At 42.6% G+C, this 20,290-nt stretch overlaps 1 protein-coding gene across 2 annotated transcripts in view; it reads left to right on the top strand.

The window, feature by feature from the left end:
- Positions 1 to 20,290, top strand: part of FYN (FYN proto-oncogene, Src family tyrosine kinase) — a 143,699-nt gene that overhangs the window by 72,081 nt on the left and 51,328 nt on the right. Inside the window, exon 3 of one of the 2 annotated variants that reach the window (XM_075087461.1) lies at positions 16,286 to 16,420. The exons of the other annotated variant lie outside the window; for it this stretch is intronic. The gene's annotated coding sequence lies outside the window, so the exon portion shown is untranslated. The remainder of the gene's footprint in view (positions 1 to 16,285; positions 16,421 to 20,290) is intronic. 2 annotated transcript variants of the gene reach the window in all.

Below are 20,290 nucleotides of genomic sequence, written 5' to 3'. Positions count from 1 at the left end.
AGATTCCTGCCTGATGTGTCACTCTCCATCAGCTAAGGTGAAAAGCTCTGTCAGGGAGAGCTCTGCATCATCCTGCAGTAGCCTTGCTAGCAGCGGTGAGCTGCAGTCATGGGTCCCACGCAGCGTCTGCTTGTCTGGGAGAGTCAGCTTTTCCCAAGACACATTATCAGGGAAATCACTGATCGTGATTTTTAGAAAACATCCGGTGAGCTTAAATTCATGAGAAGTTTGTGCTCATGCTGTAGGTATCACCCTGAAAACCTCAGAGCTAACAGGTTTGTACAGCCTACTAATAAATAGCGTTTTTTCCTTGTGACCTTTATACCAGTTCTCCACCCACCTATAGAAATATATCTAATATAGCAAGTCATACTGCTCCTATTGTTTTTAGGGAAGAGAAAATACAAAAAGATTCAACTGTGTAAATGTCATTCCTGCCCAGCCCATTTAGTATTACGAGACAGGGAGAATTCTGCTTTGAAATTTTCCCTCTGTCGAAAGCCTGAAAATCCTTGAAGATTGTGTGCATCCCTGATCGTGTCACGCAACAGCAGTAGTGAGAATATAAAATCTACTAGCTCAGTCTGCTAGGGTTTTGAACGCTGTGCTGAGTGCCAAGAATCCTGCCTTACTCGTCCTACAGGGTGGTATCTAATCCTGTAACAACCTTTCAGACCGTATTGACTTACTGACATAAGCTTTGGTTCTTTTTTTTATCAAGCTGCATTTCTTACCTTGTATTTTATTTTGTGCAAAAATCATGGTAACAGAAGCAAGTAGCTTAACAGGCAAAAGGATAAAAATATAAATAGCATGAGACTTTTTAGATTATTTGTAAAATTCTTAGTTAAAAAATATGCGTGGATCTTAGATGTGATCTGAAATGTTAACTACTATGGTCCCTGGTTAACAAACCACCTGATTCATAGAGATAAGATGCTAGTTAGACTATGTGAAAAGAACCTTTCACTGCACACTTTGGAAACAGGAGTTCAGGTCATTTCTTGTCTTCTTTTGCTGCTTGTTCAAAGTTTGTCTTCTTTTCAGCGGGAACTTAAACCAAATTATAGTACAGTATGCTTAAAGCTAGTGGTTGCATCGGTGCGCTAGCACCCATTGCTGTGATGGATTCTGAATCTAGTTAGCTGTAAGTGGACCAAATCAGCAGTTTAGGAAAGTCCTCATTTTGCTATGGTATTTTTTGGTTGTGTATGACACTTAAGAGTTGTGGTCCATTTTTCCCTCCTCTGCTAATTCTGCAAAATTAGGACATCAGTCTCTCTCTGCATGCCATTTACTATCAAACTTAATCCCCTTTTCACCCCATTTCTTTCCATTTACATCCTTCGATGACAAATATTTAGGTAACTACGTGTCTTTATTCTTGTAAGACAGAGGCTGATAGATGATCCATTAAATGAAATTCTGCTCTATCTATAGAGCAGGCTATCTCCAGATACATCTGTAGACATAGAGAAACATAGAGACTGACAGCTGATAGATGCTGTAGGCTTCTCATTGTTTTCTACTATGGTGATTATGCCAAATGTGCTGAAACACAGAGATAAAAATCTGTATATGAGTGAAGTGGAGTATTTTTTGGCTGGAAAGACTATGCAACATCCACAGCCTTATTTTTAAGATATCCTCTATGATCATTTTGGTATCTGCTAAATACCTTTGCAGGAGCCCAAGATTGTTCCATTCGCTTTTTTAAATGTTTTGCTCTTGGGTTTTACCCTCTTACTGACAGTAATTACACAGGGAGGCTTAGTCTTAGTCTAACCACCAGCTTTCCTGTATGTCATTAGAAGTTGTTGGGGATTAGCATGCACAGTTGTAAATGACAATATATATCTTAGTTTTCTTTTTTGGATTAGACTGTTTATAAGCCAAGAGTTTCAGATGAGAGAGAGAGCGAGCACTATTCAAAGCTGAAAAAAACAGAAGAAAAGCTTGTGTTGAATCAAGGGGCTGCTTTCAGCAGCCTTTTGCTCACCCCAAGGAAGTAAGAGCATGCTGAAGACTCAAGCTGCATTGCTAGTGTAAAGCAGAATTGTTGCACAGTGATATACTGAAGCATTCGTCATTTCTGTGTTAGTGTGGCATGTGCCTTCCACGTGTGTGTCATCCTCTGCATGTGGTGTAGATGTTATCCAGAAACAGTTATTTGGAGAAACTTGTCTGGTCATGCGTGCGGAATACGCCGTTAGCAAATCTTGCACATAACTGTGGCTCCTGTCTTGCTCTGAGCAGCTTCGTGTGGCTCAGCTCAGTAAAAGATGTAGCACCCTTCATCTAATACCTCTTGCAGCAGCGTGCAAGAGGTCTATGTGTTGCATAGTGCACAGAAGGCAGCCCACCTTGAAGACGTTTCAGAAGGTGGATGTTGGGCAGAGCTCTGAGAAAGGAGCTGTTTCCAGGCAGAGAGACCAAAGCACTCAAGCTGCTTGCTGTGCACAGCTGGGGGTCTTTGGGAAGAGCTCACACTTGGATCGTTTTTGTTACTTAGCTTTTCCCATCCAGTTTAGGTCCCCAAACTTGCATCTGCTTTTACACATGTGTGATCTGGGTGGATGTATGCGAGACCTGAGTTTTAAATTCTGCAGGAAACACAGACATGTTACTCCGGCGTTGCAAGACCCCTTTTACAGCACCTTTAAGTTTCCAGAAATCAAAAGAAAGTTGTGTTTCCTTTAAGGCATGTGTTTGAGACACCATTGAAAGTCACATGTATTGCAGGAGACTTCTTATTGCTGTATGAAGTATTTCTGTTGCTTAACATCCAAAGATTCTATTGCTGTATTAAATATTTCCCTAGTGGTACTTCTGATGAAAGAAGAAAAAAAATTCCTAAGCTGTGATTTTTAACCACCTCTTCTTCTCCAAGAAAACTCTTCCTCAATACTATGAGAGATCAGTGCCATTCCAGGCCACCATCCTGCTTCAGCAGGAGCTGTAAGAGTGCTGCTGTGTAGAGACTTATGTCAAATTTTTGCTTCTGCTTCACTTCCATTGTAACCAGCAATTCTCATGTTTTTTCCCAGTATATAGCTGTTTTAGAAGCTACCTGTGAACATAGTCAATGTCTTGCTATCTTTTTCTTTTGGATTGCTTACGTCTGGGATAAATTCCAGGAGCTTTAAGGTATAGCTGTAGGCTCCCCTGGGTTGGAGATGCTTCCCCTTGTCACCCAGATAAGAACTTTTCTTATTTAAAACAAGAAAATGGTGGGGTGGGAATAAAATATGTGTGTAAATCTTTCCAGTTCCATGGTGGAGCAGGAAGACACCCCAGGCACAGCTGGCAATTAGTTGTGGAGTTTCTTCAGGTTGATAACCAGCTCTGGTAGAAATCTGTTCTTTGACAGACAGTTCTATAATGATATTGGACAGGGAGAGCAGCAAATTTAATATGCTCTGCAAGTCAGTGTTGGTTGAAGCACAAGAAAACTGTGAAAGTCTGAGAGAAATCCCCTTGGAGCTTGCTTTGTCTGCTTGCGACCTGCCCTTTCTTGTTTTTTAACCAGTTTGAATCCAGGTCATCTGTCCTAGGCTCATCTATGTCAGTGGAGTGTGAAGGGAGCTTTGGTTTTTTGCCTTTTTTTAGCTTTTGCCCTTTTTTTTTTTTTTTTTTCCCTTAACCCAGAACACATGAGCATAATAGCAGGTGAAATCACAGCAGTCCATGCGACATGCCAAAGTAGCTGTTGGTAATGGCGCCAGCAGAAATCTGTTCTTGGCCAGTTTGGGAAGACACAAACTAGCAAGTGACTCACCAAAGGTACTTCTGTGGTTATTCAGCAGGTAGTGCTGTACATTCACTGTGTTAACAAGCTAGGCTGTACCTTAACGTGTCCAGCAGTCTCCAATTAAACTTTCTGTAATTTACAGAAATAATTCCTTCTGATGTTGTTTTCCTTCAAGGGTCTGGAAAGATCTAAGCCATCCCAATCCATTCGTTAAATTTTATAATGTTGTTCATCTTATGATTAAACAAAAGCTTGAAAAACAGGATTCTTCAATGGAGCGCAGTTAAATCTTTTGCAAAGATTGTTTAAGTGTCAGACATTGCTTGCAAATAGCAGAACCTGACACTGCAGATTATTTAAATCTGTATGACATCATCAGTGGATAATTTACAGACCCCATGGATTATGTAAATGTATTTAGTAACCAGTAGAAGGCCTATGATGTGAGAAATCATACTTTTGTGGGCTTTAAGTCATCTCACCTGCATTGTTTGTTCTGGGTGGAAAACAGTGTCTGACTGTGACTTGGAGTCTCTCCAGGGAGCTCATCCTCAAATCACTGCTGCTGTGATTTACAGGAACAGCCTCTTGAAGCTTCTTGAACCTTTTGGAGCTCCCTGCTTCTTTGTTGGTTTTTGCAGGTCTAACGTAATTTTAGCTACTTCTTAGCAATTAGATTAGGCACAGACTTCCTTGTAAAATTGCCTGAGCAGGTCCTTTGGTAGATGGTAATAACCTTGTCGTGGCTCGGCAGGGTTTGGCAGACTAATTAAAATGGACTTCAGTGCCGCAAATAGGTATGCAGTTAAACTCCACAGATCTGCTCAGGTGCTGGGTTAAGCTTCTATATACATAGGCTCTGTCATGGCCATACGTGTCTTCTATTTATGGTTTCTGCTGCAGTCTGCACATCATTTGCTCTGGAAAAATGATGATTTTAAGTATACTGATTGATAAAGCACTTGTATCTCTTATCCCACAAATGCACCAACGTTAGATGAATTCACTTGATTTGTGCCATGTCTGTCTTAGCTATTTATTTTAATCCCCGAATGTTCAGAGGCTTTAAGATAGAGGAAAGAGAGCACAGTTAAAGATTTCACACAAATCAGGCATCACCTTTACAGGTGATGAGGACCTTTACAAATAAGCCTGAGAATTGTACAAAACTGACGACTCCTTTTTCATGCAGGGTCTGTATTGATTTTGTGCTGCATGACACATCCTGCTAGGTCTTCGTGCAGAACAAACCGCACTAACCTCCTGCCCCTTCCCCTGACAACCTCATCGCTTTCTGACCGCCTGTATCTGGTGCCCCTGCAGCTCTCCCTGTAAACACAAATGCACCTTTCAACATCATTTCTCTAGCTTTTTTCTCTTCATTTCAAAGAGCACAGAGAAAGCAGTGTCCCTGTCCACACATGCACATACCCTTACATTTCCAACCAATAGTCTGATTGCTAAAAAATACCCGTGGGTAATTAGTACTGTGTATGTAGTTAATCGATTTAAAATTAAATGCCACTGGCGCTGGCAAAAGGTCATACTAGGTTTTATTATGGCTTTGAGAAAACTCTTGTTTTAGTGAAGGCTGTCTCTGAGAATGGATGTTGTTTCTTTGAGAGCTGCCTGCAACAAAAGAGGAGCCAGGCTGCAGTTTTCACAAAGGGTGCTGTAAATTTTATTATCATGTTTTCATCTAGATCATGGGGTTACTATGTCGATTTTAAGAAAGCAGTCCTTCAGTGTAAGGAGGTGGGTGTATCTTCCTGAGCACAGCAAAAGGAGCTAGTGTGCCAGCAGTCTTGTCGGTAAGATAGGAACCTCATCTCTGGCTTCCTAGTCCACCATCCTCATCATTAGATGATTCTGCCTCCTAGGCAGACAGATTACTTCATATTTTCATTCATTAATGATTTATCAGACAGCTCCTCCCCTAAAGGCTCATCTCCTCTGTTACATTCACAGCCCACACGCAACCAGTAACATGTAGCTGCCAGCTGGCACTCCGGCACTGAGAGTGCAAGCTGCTAGCCCCTTCTTCATCTCCTGCTGCCCCCTCCTCCCCTCCCTTCCCAGCTGCTCAGCTCACCTGCCCGATCCTCAGTGGCTTAGACTGCACCAAAGCCATCAGTTCTCCATGTGTCTTGTTCTTCTATCCCATCTCTCTAATACGTTTGCTTAATGTGCTTTTACTAACTATATTAAAAAAAAAAAAAAAAAGAGATGAACGAATCACATTTTGGAGTGAGGGTATACTCATTTTATTTCCATGTAGAATTAGTAGAGAAGGAGTTCTGGGAAAAATGAGCAAGCTTTGTCTATGAGCAGGAAGGTGTGGATTGGCTTCAATTTCAGGTTTTGCTATCAGGTGCTTGGCACAACAGCTCTTTTGAAATCCTTCTCCAGTTGTCTGTGCAAGACAGTGATTTTTCTCATATCGCTAATGCATAGAGATCATTGAATGGTTTAGGTTGGAAGGGACCTTTAGAGGCCATCTAGTCCAACCCCCTGCAGTGAGCAGGGACATCTTCAACTAGATCAGGTTGCTCAGAGCCCCGTCCAGCCTGACCTTGAATATTCCTAGGGATGGGGCATCCACAGCCTCTCTGGGCAACCCATTCCAGTGCTTCACTGCCCTTATGGTAAAAAGTTTTTTCCTTATATCCGGTCTAAATCTACCTTCCTTTAGTTTAAAACCATTACCCTTGTCCTGTCACAACAGGCCTTGCTAAAAAGATTGTCCCCATCTTTCCTATAGTGCCCCTATAAGTACTGGAAGGCTGCAATAATGTCTCCTTGCAGCCATCTCATCTCCAGGCTGAACAAACCCAACTCTCAGCCTGTCCTCCTAGGAGAGGTGTTCCAGTCCTCTGATCATTTCTGTGGCCCTCCTCTGGACCCGCTCCAACAGGTCTATGTCTTCCCTGTACTAAGGGCTCCAGAGCTGGGCGCAGCACTCCAGGTGGGGTCTCACCAGAGCAGAGCAGAGGGGCAGGATCACCCCCCTCAACCTGCTGGCCACGCTTCTTTTGATGCAGCCCAGGATATGGTTGGCCTTCTGGGGCTGCAAGTGTATATTGCCAGCTCATGTCCAGCTTTTCATCCACCAGTACCCCCAAGTCCTTCTCCACAGGGCTGCTCTTAATCCCTTCATCCCCCAGCCTGTATTGACACTGGGGGTGGCCTCGACCTGGGTGCAGGACCTTGCACTTGGCCTCATTGAAACTTACCAGGTTCTCACAGGCCCACCTCACCAGTTTGTCCAGGTGTCGTTGGTTGACATCCTGTCCTGCTGGCTTATCAACTGCACCGCTCAGCTTGGTGTCATCTGCTAACTTGCTGAGGGTGGACACGATCACACTGTCATGATGAAAATGTTAAACAGCACTGGTCCCAGTATGGAATCCTTGTCACCAGTCTCCATCTGGACATCGAGCTGTTGACCAGTACCCTCTGGATGAGACTATTCAACCAATTCCTTATCCACCAAACAGTCTACCCATCAAATCCATATCTCTCCAGTTTAGAGAGAAGGATGCTGTAGGGGACCGTGTCAAAGGCCTTACAGAAGTCCAGATAGATGACATCTGTTGCTTTTCCCTTGTCCACTGATGCAGTCACTCCATCAGAGAAAGCCACTAGGTTGGTCAGGCAGGACTTGCCCTAGGTGAAACCATGCTGGCTGTCTCGAATCACCTCCCTGTCCTTCATGTGCTTTAGCATAGCTTCTAGGAGGATTTGTTCCATGATATTCCCAGGCACAGAGGTGAGGCTGACAGGTTGGTAGCTCCGTGGGTCCTCCTTTCTACCCTTTTTAACGATGGGCACCACCATTAACCATATTTTAAAGAACTATTGGCTTTTTTGCCGTAGGAGGTTGCCATCAGTAAAGCCAAGTGTAAATTTACAGCACCTGACTACTTCATTACAGCTCCCTGTGTATGGAGTATGTTACCTCGTGCACAGCATGCATTAAATGTGAAAGAAGTTGCTGTGGCATAAAGAGCATGCGCTGAATTTCCACCTAGTGCTAACTACCAGTGGTAAACCACAGTTTACCAAGCAGTTGTTTGCTATTTCTTGCATTCTGTCTCTTAAAAGCAGGAATTTGAACCACGCCATTTCCCTGCAAAATGTGTACCATGCTTTTGTTACATTACTAAATTGTTGCATTTGTCACTAGTTTCTAAAAGGAGGGAGAGAAGGATGTTAGTAAGTGCAGCAGGTCTACATGTGACCTGGCAGAATCACAAATCAGTGGGGTTAGAAAGGGCCTCTGGAGATCATCTAGTCCAACCCCCTGCTCAAACCAGGGTCAACTTAAAGTTGGTATCTCAGAGCCATGTCCAGCTGGGTTCTGAGTGTCTCCATCAATGGAGACTCCACAGCCTCTCTGGGCAACCTGTGCCAGCATTCAACACCCTCACAGTAAAAAAGGGTTTTTTACTTACATTTAAATGGTATTTCCTGTATTTTAATTTGTGCCCGTTGCCTGTCAGTGGGCACCACTCAGAGGTCTTGCCTTGTTTTCTTTGCCTCCCATGAGGTATTTATACACATTGATAAGATCCTCCTGAGCATTCTGTTCTCCAGGCTGAAGACCCCCAGCTCTCTCAGCCTTTCATCATGGGAGACATGCTCCAAACCCTTAACCTTCTTTGTGGCCCTTTGCTGGACCTGCTCAAATAAGTCCATGTCTCTTCTCTACTGGGGAGCCCCAAATTTTCAGGGATCCCCAAACTGAATACAGCACTCCAGACGTGTTTTACCAGTGCTGAGTAAAGGGGGGAAGGATCACCTTCCTCAACCTGCTGGAAGTGCTGTTTCTAATGCAGGCCAGGACGCTGATGGCCGCCTTTGACATAAGGGAGCATTGCTGGCTTATGTTCAACTTAGTGTCCACCGGAACATCCAGCTTTTCTCCTGCGGAGCTGCTTTCTAGCTGCTCAGCCCTCAGGATGTACCCTGCTGTATGGGGTTATTTCTCCTCAAGCGCAGGACTTTGCATTTCCCGTTGGTGAACTCCATGAGGTTCATGTTGGCTCATTTCTCCAGCCTGTCAAGGTACCTGTGAATGGCAGCAAAACCATCTGGATTTGCAGTATAAACCACTCCACCCAAAACTTCTGAGGATGCAGTCTCTGCCATCATATAGATCATTGATGAAGAGGTTAAAAAGTATTGGCCCCAGTATCAGCTTCTGGAGTATACCACTAATGCCTCATTTAGTGTTAGGCCCATGTTTTCTCTAGTCTTCTTTTCACTGTTGATATACCTGTGGAAACGCTTCTTCCTGCTTTTGACAACCCTCACTGGATTCAACTCCAGGTGGACTGTGGCTTTCCTAACCCTATCTGACCCTGCTTCCATCTCTTGTACACTTCCATTTCGTGTTGGAGTTCGGACAGGAGCTCCTTTTTCATCTATGCAGGTCTCATGCTGTCTGTGCTTGACTCCCTGCATGTTGAGATGGACTGTTCTGGAGCTCACAGGAGGTGATCCTTGAAAAATCAACCAGCGTTCCTGGACCCCTTTTTTCTCCAGGGCTGTATCCCACAGGATTCTTCTAAGCAGATCCCTGAACAGGCCAAAATCTGCTCTTTGTCAGGGTTGTGATCCAGCTTTTTGGAAAAAAGACCATCCACAATCTCATGGTCAGTGCAGCCCATGCTTCTCCTGACCCGCACACTTCCTGATCCTTGTTTCTAAGTGTAAGGTCCAGCACAGCATTTCCTATTTCAGCTCAGTCACCTGTGTTAGGAAGTCACCATCAATGCACTTCAGGAGCCACCTGGATTGATTGAGCCCCACTGATTCAGGTTGGCATATTCAGCCTTTTCTCCTGTTTAATGTATCTGTGGCTGCTATTTCTTTGTGCAAGCTATTTGGTCATTTTACATGATTAAACTTTCAAACCCCATCCTGAAATTATGTCCTGTGGACAAAAGAAGGCTAAAGTGAGGCTTGTACCAAAATGAAACATGTAACCCACCTAATGTGTTGCTTTTTGTTTCCTCCCCTATTCTCGCACTTAAATGTAAAATAAGCATTATGCTGTAGGAACCAGGCAAAGGCTAATTTGCCTCATTTGAATGTGAAAAGGAGCCCACATCCTTCCTGTGCCCTGCAAAGAATGCAAAAAGACTTTACAGAGAAAACAGATGTACTAATATGTATCACTTGTTGGGGGCAGGGGAATCCAGGGTGCTGCCATTAAAGCAATGCTGAACTTGCAGAAAAACAAAAGCACCACCACACAAAATATAGCCCTGGGAAGTTGACAAAGTAGGGACTGTTTTCTTTTGCTTACATTTATGCTCCTGGCATTTGAAAAACTGCTCTGAAAAAAATATATATAAAAGAAAACATGTAGCCGTATTTTTCACGCTCAAGAAAATCTTCACTGAAGATAGTTAAGTGCCCAAATGCAAACAAAAAGCAGAAGCTCCAGCCCAGCCTTAGGGAAATCTTCTGCATTTCAGAGTCAATATTGCCTTGCCAGAAGAGTAAGCTACTGACATCACAAAGAAAACAAACATAACTTTTTGAAGTATCCCTTGATTTTATTTATATTTTTAACTCCCCTACCTCTCTAACATGTAAATATGAAACAGTTAGTCCTGTTATCTCCCCAGAATTGCAGGATATAGTGGGGAGGGTTTTAATGGTTTAATGGTTTCTAATGGTATGTTCTAGCATGGAAGACAGAGAACAAATGAACCCTGGATGTTATTTCTACAGCTGTGCAATCGAGTTCAGAGTACTGTCCTTTCCAGACCTGCCTGTTTATTCTTTCCCAGGAACTTCGGCAATGAGCAGTTGGCACTGACCGGTCAGTTTGCGAATCTGCTGGTGCTCAAAACTCCCCAAATTCAGCAACCTGCCTGATGCAGATTTGGCTCTGTAGCAGTATAGAGTCTCTTGCCAGCTTCTAGTTTGCAGACAGGAGGCAGTTGCGTGTGGCAATTTATAATTTATTACATACATGTATTGTCAGTCACAGTAATAGGAAAAGTATAAGAGAGTGCTTGAAAGTTTCCTCTTAAAAAGCTACCTCAGACTTAGTAAATTAAAAGCTGGTTTTGCAAAAGCAGAGAAGTGAAGCATAACAGTCAGGTTTCTTTGCTCAGCAGAAGTTCCTGGGTAACATCCATGGATGGGTGCAGCGCTTCATGAAGGCGTTGTGCTGTTTCCCTAAATGCAGCACAATGGTCATTTTCTTACACTCTGCAATACTGAGGTTCAGGACCACAACAAAGAGCATTCAAAATTGACCCTTCCTGCGTGATGTACTGTTTGATCTTTGGGAAGTGTTCTTAATTCACAGGAGTTTTAAAACTATGGTATTGACACAAAAACTACCAGCCCTGGATAAGACAGGCTGAATAACCTTGAAAAGAGAAATTTTAAGCCCACTTACCTAAATTACTTACATGAATGTGAATGCAGTACAACAGCCTAAGGTGTTTGAATTGCAGTTTAGCTGCAGGGTTGTTTTGTAGGATCAGGATAAATAAAATCTTGGCCTTGAACTAATATCTGTGCTTTGGAACAAACATCTCAATGCAGCATGCTGCAGCAGGAAGGAAGCAGAACAGAAATTAGATCACTTTCCTGCATTATTTCTTGTAAGTGTAGTTGTCCTACGTATGGAATACACATTTCCTGTTGTAAAAATATTTTAACAGCCTACAGCAGCCAAACAAATGATAACCTACTGTCACTTAAAACTGGAGTCATATTAGACAAGCATGTTTAGAGGGAAGTGTTCAAACCTGCAGATGATTGGATCTCTCATGCTCTGAAAAGACAGTGTGAACTACATAATAACTGCTATGATTGTCATAACACCTGTAGCCTTGCAGTATAGAAAAAATAATAAACTTTGACTCTTCATACAAATGGCAGTGTGAAGATATGGGTGCATTTGGTTCTTACTTTCTGTTTTGTATCATTTATGCATTTAGACAAAATCATGTGGGTATCTTATCCTCCCTTTTTCATGTGCCTTAATCCTGGAGTGCAGGTGCTTTATTTATCTCTGTCTACAGTAACATGGTTTGTAACTTTATTCCACAAGTTCTCTTACGGCACCATTAAGTCCCAGCTTTGCTAACTGTGCTGTTGCTGTACTGTGATAGCACCCATACAGGTGGAAATCCAATTTGATAACAGTCTTCAACCACAGAATGGTGTGGGTTGGAATGACCTTTAAAGATCATCTAGTCCAACACCCCTGCCCTGGAAAGAGACATCTTCCACTAGACCAGATTACTGAAAGCCCCATCCAACCTGACATTAAACATTTACAATGATGGGGCATCTGCAACTTCTCTGGGCAACTTGTTCTCACCATAAGAAATATTCTTTGTATGTCCAATCCAAATCCACCCTCTTTCAGTTTAAAACTGTTGTCTGTTGTCCTGTCACTACAGGTCCTGGTAAAAAGTCTCTGTCCCATCTGTCTTATAAGCCTCCTTCAAGTACTGTAACACTAATCGCTCTCCTCTCAAGATCATGCTTTTTATGGACATTCAAAATGGTAATTTTTGTCTGTCTCTCCATTGTGGTCAGATAGCAGATGCAGACTTTTATTGTAGTAGAATAACCCACAGAAGTAGCTGCAGCAAAGGGAAGTGAGAATCCATTTCTTCACAAGTCTTTCTCTTCTTGGAAGCACTCTAGGCACACAGAAAGGGGAAGCCTTGAGGATCTTATCTGTTTTTTGCATGATACCATTATAGACAATCTGTCTGCATGGGCTGATGGGGAGCTGGAGGAATGGGAGAAAAGGAAACTTGTGAGTAGCAGAGGTGTAAGCCTTTCTTAGGAGAGGAGGTAAAAGAGGGAGGAGGGAATGAGTTTGGGATCTCTTTCTTTGTTCTGTTTTCATTGTATAAAGTTTAGAGACAAGCTACGTTCAACCCTGGTATTTTCCCTGGTGAGTTCTGAAAAACTGTACCGCTGTTGTGTGGTTTTTTTCTCTTTTTCTTTTATACAGAACTTTTTTCAGGAGCAACAGCGACCACGTAGAAAAGAAAATCTTTAGCTTAATCTTTTATTCTCAAGATAGTCATCGTGGCTTCCTTGATCTGTTTTCCTACTATAATTAATCTTTCTCATGGAAAAAATATCCCCAGCTTCTGTTCGTGCTGTCCTTGTGCAGAAAATCAGTGTTGCCTGAATGTTCTCTGACATTAAACTATGCAGCCTTGAAGTTCCTAGAGCGTGGGCATTTAAGTGAGTGGCAAGGCATGAAGGTTTTATCCTGACGATCATATTGAAGGCAGGTCTGTGTAGTGCCCTAAATTTTAGAAGAATGGAGAAAGGGAAGAAGAGTACTTTGGTTTAAGGTGAGGGAACTATGTTAGGAACTTTTGAATGTATTATGGCCATAAAGGACGGAATGATGCTGTTCCTGGGGTTTTAGATTAATATCCTCTATAGAACAGGTGTTTCATGCATGTTGGGTGTAAAGAGCCAATTGTATATATGAGTCATGTAAATTTAAGCTATAAATAATGCTGTGTGTACATCCAAACGATACTTTAGAAACATTTGTCTTGGTTCTCCCTTTCTTAGACAACATGTATTAGTTTTGCTGCTGAGAGGTGGGCGTGTGTTTGGCTAGGTTTTCAGCCATGCTTTGTTTTTTCTTATTGTTTTCTTCAGTGAGGAAAGGAGATTGGATAAAACTCTTTTCTGGTCTTTGTTGACATCAGCACATTTGATCTGCCTGCGTTCAAAAGAATTATGTCAAAGCAATTGCCCGCATTTGTTTCTTAGCATGTTCTCCAGCAGCGCTGTCACTTCAGTGTCAAACTGGAATACATTAAACTGGAATTGGGGCAGAAACTGCAGCCAGCCGCAGGTCAATGGTGCCTCTTGAGATTTGTGAAAGTGACACTTCTGGGGTTCATTGCACTAACTTCCATAGCATTTCTGCATCTGGTCTGGGTGACTTACAAAGGCAGATGGGATGCTTAGTCTGACAGTCTCCCATTTAATTCCTTCTCTGTGTGTCTGGAGTAAAAGGACAAGCCTCGCATCTGACCTTTTTCTTAATAGTTCAAAAATATTTTCTAAATCCATGTATTAAAGCTGTTTGCTTCTATGTCTTTTCTATCATTTACATTTAGGAAGATTACCACAGTTACTTCATCTGTAAAAATAGATTTGTGGAGTCTAGCCTATGTGATCTTTGTAACAGTACATCTTTCGGCATAAGCAAGTCTTTACAGGGCTTAAACAACACAGTTGCACATGTGCTTAACAGAACATCCTAATGCTGTAGGATGTATCTGGGGCTGTGCCAGAGGAAGAGGGAGGAAAATGCATCCAGAAGGACAGAAAGTATTAAGATGCAAAAATGCATAGTTCAAACTGTACTTTACGAGGCTCTGGTTCATCTTTTATTAGCAGCTCTGAAACCTCACTCTTGATCAGCTTCCTGAAAACTTTTGCTCTTTTAGTGACTAAAGAGTTGCCAGTCACAGTTTTGAGTCTTGAGATCTGTTGATAAGAATACCAGGTATAGCAGAGGCCAGCTGGTGGTGCGTGTGTGGATGCATGTGCACATATATACACACACACCACCCTTGGACAGGCCTTCTTCCTCCCTAGAATTTTCACAAGCTTTCTTGCTTTAGTTCACTCTGCAAAAGTTTTGTACTACAACAGTTTACTTAAGATGGGATGTATCTTTTATGTTTGTAATATAGCACTGAGATTTTGTTATGCTATGTATGCTGTGTTTTAGCAGGCATCACCTACTGAAAGTGACTGAAACTTTGAAAAATGCTGCTGTTTTCTCACCTGTTGTACAGAAAAATATCTGTAGAATCATAATTAAATATAGTTAAATGTTTGTATGAAGTAATGCCCTCTAAATCTCTGGAGTGGCATATGTGAACCAATGCTGAGCTCAAGTAATTGAGATTATTTTATCTGTTTTATTTGCAGAACTTATACTGCAGCATTCAGTCATAAGTGGGTTCATTCCAGAAGCTTAAAATGAGCTGATGCCAGCAACTGGCACAAATCAAACACTCCCCATCCTTCCCTGCTCCTGCACATTGACAGGATTAATACTTTCTGGCCAAAGGCCCAGGTTAAGACAGACAGCACGGACAAAAGCTTGCGCTGCCTTCTTAAAAACCACCAAACTTAAATATTGGCAGGCTGTGGGATAAAGCAAATTCAGTAGCCAGGGCCCCCTGCTGAGCACATGGTCCTTAGGAGCCCACCTGCCAGACCCCATCCTTGGGAAGCAAAGTCAAAAGCTTTCTTGGCAGCACCCAGTTCCCTCAGCCGGGTGAAAGGGAAGGGAAAGACTTGTGGATATCCTGAGTGAACTGGGAGGTGCCTGCAAAGGCAGTGCTTATGTCCACTCACCCCAGTTATAGGCACTAACTTGTTTTCCTGAAGAAGGTAGTTAGTCCATCAGTTCATCCCGAAAGGGTGAAGTTGCGAGAGGAAATCTCTGAGGTATGGAGGACCCCTTCCCTCAGCCTAATTCTTTGAGGTCACCTTCTGTGGCTGGGGGATCCTGGGATGGGATCCCAGGCAGATCTCTGGGATGAGATTCCAGCAGCAGCCAGCAGATTAAATGAATTGCTGAGGCAAGGAGTGGCAGGTACTCTCTCAGTGGCAGAGCTGTAATAACCCACATCGATTTCCTAAAAGTTGTTCCCTTGGCATCTCAGTGTGAGGAGCATTGCACAGTGAGGTGCATTGCACAGTGAGGTTTTGTGTGGAGCCAGGTGCTGGGAATTCAGCAACAGCTGCATTCAGATCCTTCAGAAGATGGACAGTTGGGTCATCTGTACTTAGATGGCACCTCAGCCCCAAAAGGCTGGGGTTTCCCCTGGAGATATTTTGTAGGCCATGAGCAGGAAGGCTGCCAGTATTACCATCCTGAAAGGGGAGGGAGTATTCTTAATGGAAACACAAAGGATTGTCTGATGCAGCAACCGGTCACCTGACCTCTAGCTTTATGCAGGCAGTAGATCTCACCTGCAGGAGCTCTTGCTTCATGCCTAATAGCCCAAGCTCATGGGTGTGCATCCTTTTTAAATCAAGCATGGTTATTTTCACAGTACATCACAACCTGTGGTGTAAAGGGTTAATTACTGATTAATTGCCCATAGCAGACCATTGCTGAAAAAGCAAAACAAAATTGTCTGTTCACAGACTGGATTGGATTAGTTTCCAGTTCTAATGTGTTTTCCACCTTTGCTAGACTAGAGCTCACTGTTACCACATTTATTCCCTGTATGAATACTCCTATACTGTGAACAAAATAACAAAATTCACTTTAAGCTTTTTGTTTATAACAAAGCCTTTTGCTACCCAGTGTTTTCAGTTCTTTAATCTCTCTCCCCTGAACACTCTTCCAATTTTTCCAGCACTTTATTTGAAAGATGGAGCAGAAGAACCTGATACATTATTCACGGAGCAGAGGAATGAAAGCCAAATACAGCATCACTGTAACCTACCTACTCATCTTTTGATTTTTATTTGTTTGTACAGCTGAGGCTCGCATTAGCCGTTTTGGCCACAGCCTTTTGTGGGGAACTCATGTCGAGCTGATTGCCTCCCAGGACCCCCAGTCTCATATTCAGTCTCTGCTTCGGAGGATAGAGTCCTCTCTCTCCCTCTCATCCTGTAAGTACAGGCTGTATTCTTTATTCTAATAAGGCGATTCTACACTTGGCCATATTAACACCTAAACTGTTTTCTCCCATCTTTCTACAGACCCCATTTGCTCTGTGTCAGGCTTGTCCTTTCATTGTTTGTTTTTTGCTGTCCTCAGTCTCGTATCTAACCATAAGTGACTTAATTTTAATCCAGGTCACTGATAAGGCTGCTAAATAGTAAAGGGATGATCACCAATATCTGTGGCAACCCGATAGGGACCCATCTGTTTACTAATAAATAGTTTCCCGTTTATAGTAACATTTTGTCTTCCTTCATTTATCAACTTCTTAATACATTTAACATGATTGTGGACTCAGAAGTGACTTCAGTATAAAATACATTTGAGATTTTTGCCTGACCTCAGACAGTGCTCCCCACCTATGGAGTCCTGATCTCCGTGTACAGATGGATACACTCCATATAAGCTTCAAAGCTTTCAGCTTCATGAAGATATTCTACAATGTCTACAATGACTTAGGCTTGTAATACTGTCAACAACGCTGTCTTCGTCAAGTGAACGTGTAATTTTTGCAAGAAATGACATCAGATTAGTTTGACAGGATCTGTTTTCCTTAAAGCCAAGTTGATTGATTTTAATTATAGAGTTTTGGGTTTTTTAAGATTTTATTAATTGAGTCCTATGTTGGTTGTTCTATCCTATGCAAAATACAGGAAACTCAGCCAACTGGCCTGTAATTACTTTTTACCCTTCCTAAGCAGTGGCCCAACATGAGCCTTCCTCCTGTGCCTGGTCCTTCCCCAGGGGCCCAGAACTGCTTTAGATGCAGCAATTGCAGCTCCAGGGCTAGGTCTCTAAAACCTTCTGAGACAAGTTTGTTTCTAATAACTAATCTGAAACACGTAGAATCATGTATCTGCTGCTGAACATCCCCTCTCCAGGTGCTGCTGTGGTGGGAAGTTATTTCATCATTGTCATAAACAGATTGTCCGGCCTTTTACCTGTGTGCTAATCAGAAATATTTATTGAACAACTTCTGCCACTGCCGTACTGATGTGAACGATTCTACCACTTTCATTGTTCAGGATTCATCTTGCATAATCTGCTTAGAAAAATAAAAAAATACTATATCTGATTCTGTCTGCCTTAATTCTTCCTAGTATCTTCTTGCTTCCTCTATATAATCTTTATTGTAGCTTTTTTACTCATTGTTGTCTTTTGTGCTTTCCCCCTTCATGTGCTGGTTTTGTATATAACATTTAAGTGTTTTTTCACTTCCCTGGTAAACCCAGCTGTTGGTTTTTTTCGTTGTGTGTTATTTTTATCTAGCCCAGTCTTCTTTTCATGCTTGTAACATAGTAGACATTTAGGAAATGTCTTAAATCGTTCACAGATCTCAGCAGCTTTCTGTATGTTCCGTCTTCAGACTGATTTGACTCCCATTGACTATAGTTTTGTGACATTGCCTCTCAGAAAACGTGCACTGTGATTTTAATTTATGTATATATGAAGAGAGTACGTTCATATATTGCATACAATTTTACTAGCCTGGATTTGATCACAGATGATGTCAGCTATTTGCACAGAAAGTGTCAGTCCTTTTCAGTCTAAAAAACCAGTAACAACCTGGTTTGTGATCATTTCCTCCCTACTGAGACAAAGTCTAGAGCAGGGATTGCCTGGCTCCTCTGCTAAACTGCATATGACTCACGGGCAGTTCAGATGTAGCTACATCATACTACCAGCGGTAAGTTGTGCTTGTGCCGGCACTGCAGCTCCTGTCTGCTGGTGTCCTTGCCTGGGCAGGGAGCAAGTCATCAGGTTGTGCTTAACCTGGTGTAGTAGGGTGATTGCTGTGGGATTTAGCTGTGTGCGATGGAGTTTAGCTTCATCCCACAAGTTCTTCACGTTGTGGTCACCATTCTGTGAACTGCTCCTGAATTCTCCAATCCTTTTGATGCTGCAGGGCCTATACTGTGTATGACTCATTTAGCTAACTGACAAGAGCATTAGTTTACAGGGTTAGGAAGGCTGAACTTTCCTTTTAATTAGGAGTTAGTAACTTGTCATTCATAGCATTTTGGAAAGTACAGTCATGTTTTAGTGCTAGTGACATAAGGTCTCCGGCATAAATTGTTCGGATTGAATGGCCCCAAGATAACACAGGGGGTTTTTTATACATGTATATAGGTGCTGAAGAATCCCATCATCCTGTGCTCTACAGTTATTCCAATGGCCTGTAACAGACAGCAACTGATAGCCCACATCGGGTGTATCTTGCTTCATAAATATCCAAGCTTTCTTACTTCCAAGTTGTCAGGCACTTGGATTTGTGACATATAGAGTCTGTCAATTTCCCTTTTCCATTTGGACTTCTTGAATTGGTTACAACAATTTCTTTTAATATTCTAATAGTCTAAATCTAGCTATTAGTTCTCAGGAGTATCATTTTGCATTGCTACTCTGCAGGCAGAGGGTTTATCCAGTTTTACAGATGCTTGTAATTAGCATAAACTGATAAAGGTCATCAAAACTGCTGCTTTGGTTAATGTGCTTGATATCATGTTTTTGTGCTGAATGTGCTTTCAGTTGCTTATTTAATCAATCTCGCCTAGCCAGCCTGGCTTGCAGAGTATGTATTCATTCCCTATCGAGAGAAGGTCACTTTCTCTTTACAACGCTATCCACAAATCTGACGTCTGTTCCCTGTGCTGTTCACCTAGTTCTTAACTTCGTCAGTCTTCAGTTTTTTGTCTTTACGTGCTAGAAAACAGGGAGAAAGTCCAGACAGGATCTCCAGATCTCCTGAGTTGTTGACACTTGCATAGACCGCAAGGTGTATTGCAGAATGGTCACGTTCAGTGAAACCCTGCCTGTCTTCTCCAGATTATCCTCCAGACCTGCACTTCCCTTTTGTGTCTTAAATGCAAAGAAAGAGAGAAACTTCTGTTGTCTGCCTCTTCCTCGCACACTGCTCTTGTCATCCTGCTGATGAGGATGGTTGGAACCATCCTCGGGCACTTTGGGTCAGTGCATTTCAACTGCTCATGCTCAGAGAATGAGTCACACCAGGGAGGGTGTGCAGGCAGTGTGAGTGGGAGCTTTGGCACCACCAGCAAAATGCTGGCAAGGTGTCTGGTGCGTGTGTATTGCTTGGTCATGCGTGTACTGTGAGCTTGCAGACCACCTGATAATTTATGGACTCCACTGTACCCTGGATCACAGGTGAAGGAACACCATTGTAGATGATCCTATGTGCTAGGTTGAGCAGATGTCCACTTGGGTAAACATCCACACTCTGTTCTGCATGACTAACAGGATCTTCAGGTGTGTTTTCAGAGCTCTGCAAATGTACCTTCATTCGCAGGCCAGATTTAAAGTACAGTTTTTTCTTCTAAGCATATGAACCTTGAGAAAGAGCGAAAGAAGGAGCAAGAGAAATAAATCGCACTTCCTCTGGCTTGTGGAGAGGGCCTATTAAAAAGTGTTTGCATCTGCTGTTTTTGTCACTCATTGAGTAACAGAAAATTGAACTGAAAGAGACTCACCCATCCTTCTGACCAGAGGCAGTGCCATGCCTGGGAGATGCTTGTCTAGCCTTCACATCACCTTAGGCAATCTGTTCCAGGTTGTTTCTCTGTCCTTGCCAATAGAAAGGATTTTCTTCCCTAACACCTAGCATAGATGTCCACAGCTTCCATTTAGTCCATTATTTCAATGTGACTTTCTGCTTAGGCCATGAAGGATTAAAGCAGGACCTCCTATAGCTGCGCTGATGAGATTGCAGTAGCTTTAAGCTAAAGGACCAGGTTCTGGACCTGTAGCTTAGAGTCACTACACATGAGCATCCCTTGCCGATCATTCCCTGAGCAGTATCT

The sequence above is a fragment of the Phalacrocorax aristotelis genome, chromosome 3 (assembly GCF_949628215.1).
Source record: "Phalacrocorax aristotelis chromosome 3, bGulAri2.1, whole genome shotgun sequence".
Lineage (NCBI taxonomy): Eukaryota > Metazoa > Chordata > Aves > Suliformes > Phalacrocoracidae > Phalacrocorax > Phalacrocorax aristotelis.
Note: the sequence above shows the minus strand (reverse complement) of the source record. Positions and strands in the feature narration are given on the sequence as shown.